The sequence below is a fragment of the Takifugu flavidus genome, unplaced genomic scaffold (genome assembly GCF_003711565.1).
Source record: "Takifugu flavidus isolate HTHZ2018 unplaced genomic scaffold, ASM371156v2 ctg250, whole genome shotgun sequence".
NCBI lineage: Eukaryota > Metazoa > Chordata > Actinopteri > Tetraodontiformes > Tetraodontidae > Takifugu > Takifugu flavidus.
In genome coordinates this window covers 22,790-25,892 of record NW_026621908.1, presented here as the reverse complement: position 1 = coordinate 25,892, position 3,103 = coordinate 22,790, and positions in this window count along the sequence as shown.

Here is a 3,103-nt window from a genome sequence, read left to right as displayed (position 1 = left end):
CCATGTGAAGGTAAACAATATTGTCTAGTAGTGTTAGATGGATTTACTAGGTGGGTAGAAATTTTCCCTACAGCAAAAGCAGATGCACTGACAGTAGCAAAAGTTTTATGTAGAGAGATCATTCCCAGGTTTGGCATCCCGAAGGTCATCTGGAGCGACAATGGAAGCCATTTTGTAAATGAGATAGTGAAAACTGTAGGAGTAACTTTGGACATTGATTTGAAGAATCACTGCGCATACCACCCTCAGAGTGCAGGATTGGTTGAAAGAGTCAACGGTACTATTAAGAACAGACTGAAGAAATGTATGGACGAGACAGGAAAGAACTGGATGTTTTGTCTCGACCTGGTGAAATTATGGATGCACATAACACCACACAAGAAACACAGGCATCACACCCTTTGAAGCATTATATGGGCGGCCTTATTGCCTACCATACTTTGCAACAACAAATGAGCTAAAACATGTTGAAGAAACAATAGCAGATTATCTGAAAAAAGTGTTACTTAACCGATGTGTGAATACAGTAAATGTTCTGCCTAGTCCTGTGTCTTCCACAGATTCCACCCCCCAGGAACCCATTCAACCGGGCGACTACGTGTGGGTGAAGAAGTTTGTGCGGAAGAGGTGGAACACGCCTAGATGGGAAGGTCCTTATCAAGTACAGCTGACCACAAAGACTGCAGTTCGAGTGGACGGGAAACTGTCGTGGATACACCTTTCCATTGTAAAAAACAGAAAATTCTTCCAGGTGAAGGCGAGGGAGCAGTGGCGGACTCTCCGTAAACGGCTGACGGCCTGTATAGGTCCAGCAACGGCTGAACCCCGTCGGAACCTGTGAAGAGGATCTAAAAGGAAATGAAGTTGTTCTTCCTAATTGTGGTGAGTGCTGTGACGGCGGGACTCGTGAGTTTTGGTCTTTGGAACTTCCGACAGGAGGGAGGTAATCAGGGACAGAAAGATGCTCTGAGACAGGATGAGAGCTACGCGCGCGCTAAACGCACCGTAGTTAGCCACTTAGAACATTCATGGTTAGAACAAAATCCAGAGTCCTCACACACTTACAGTTTGAATACATGGTGGCGCTATGCTAATTTCACAGCTCGGACACAGAATCATTCTCGTTGTTATGTTTGTTCTATGCTACCAGTTTCCGTGCATACACCGCGAGTAACTGCTGAACCGATGACAGGGAGTGTAGGACAGTGCTTTGTCCACATAGGGCTAAGCCGTGACACGAACTTCACACTCAAGTTGTTGGACGGAACGTGGTTCACTCGCAGCAACTGCACCCAAGAGCCACTACGGACAATGACAGGGAAAGCCAACAGATTCAGATTCCCTGTGCTAGGTGCAATAAATCACACATACTGTTATGCACGGAGTGGTGGTAGAGACTTAGGGTCATTACACAAGGATGTCTGTAAAGTTGTTATACGTCATGCGCACTGGGAGTCAATCGTGATGTGAGGTTTAACACTCCAACTGGTCGGCCTTATCGGAGAACGTGTCTACAGCAAAATAAAAGTTCCGAACAGTGTGAACAGGAGTGTATTGATGATCCCCGGCACTTATGTGGTGCATATACCTTAGATGAAGCAACACAGAGGTGTCCAGAAGGTTATAACTGTACATGTAACTATCCCGCTTTCGCGCCAGGAGACAAAGGCACGCAATTAGTGGATAAGGGATGGTGGTTTGTGGACACAATGCGTATGCAGACCTACCAGCAAACTGGTCAGGAGTGTGTGCTCCAGTACATCTCAAGGATCACACAGTCATAATTTATGCTGCTAATGCTAGCTCTGCACCACAGTTGCGTTCCAGGAGAGATTTGAATGACGAGTTCAAACCACATGACTCAGTGTGGGGCACAGATGTACCACGAGAGTTTAAGCATTGGCCAACCGGAAATAAAGTGATCATGACACTCTTTCCGTGGCTAGGAATAGGAAAGAACATATTGAGATTGGAAACAGTTGATTACAGGTTGAAAGTATTTACTAATTTGACAAAAGTTGCTCTCACAGGAGTCAAGGAAGAAATGACAGCGCTAAGACTGATGACCATGCAGAATAGGATGGCCTTAGATCTCATAACGGCCCCCCAGGGAGGAGTTTGTGCAATGGTAGGAGATTACTGTTGTACGTTCATCCCAGAGAATGATGCAGACGGTCACCTGATAGATAGCGCATTGAGAAATTTAACTAAACTACAGAGAGCTATGATTGATGATGGTAGTCCCCCACCAGACTGGCTTACAGGGATGTTGTCAAGGTGGAGGGAACTGTTGTTCAAGATAGGAATGATGATAGGGATAGTGCTGCTAGTATTAGCCATACTAGCTTGCTGTGTAGTACCTCTTGTTCGGGGTTGCATTGGCCGGCTCGTGGGATCAGCTGTTACTAGTACTTTGCTGCAGGTGGAAGAACGATCTCTACTGGACAACGATGAAGAGGAATCAGAAGAAGAATGGACAAATGTGATGCAAGATGTAAATGAAATGTTTAAGATGTCTTAAGCTGTACCCATGTTGAACTCTGAGTGTAAGAAATGTGTTTCTAGGAAAATGACGTAATGCATTTAAATTTCATGAAATGAAATGATGTAATACTGACAATGAGAATCTAGACGCATTTAACGATAAACAGGAGGGAAATGTGAGAAGAATTATTGTTATTACTATTATCGTTTCAATGCTATAGTAAGTATAGTAAGTAGATTTAGAATGTTTAATCAAAAAGAATGTATGAGTGTTTGACTCAAGTATTGTAGCTGTTATGTTCCCAGCACTGGGAGGTATCATGTTCAAGGACACGAGGAAGTCGTAGAGATAGGAGGAGAAGGAATCATGAAGTTGTTTTGATACCAATGTTGTGTGAACCAAATAAAAGAGGAGAGCGAGCAGCAGACTGACGGAGTTGAGAGAGGAAGCTTGAACTGCTCGTCAGCTCTCCCTTGCAAGGCCTCCGGTTGTCTGTGTGGTTGATCTGAGTCTAGTAAACGAACAGCGCGGGTGACCAAACATCACCCTCACACTGTATGGTCGGAAAGAGGATCGGACGACAGCTTATGAATCAGCACCCCTGTAACTATTCCAGCA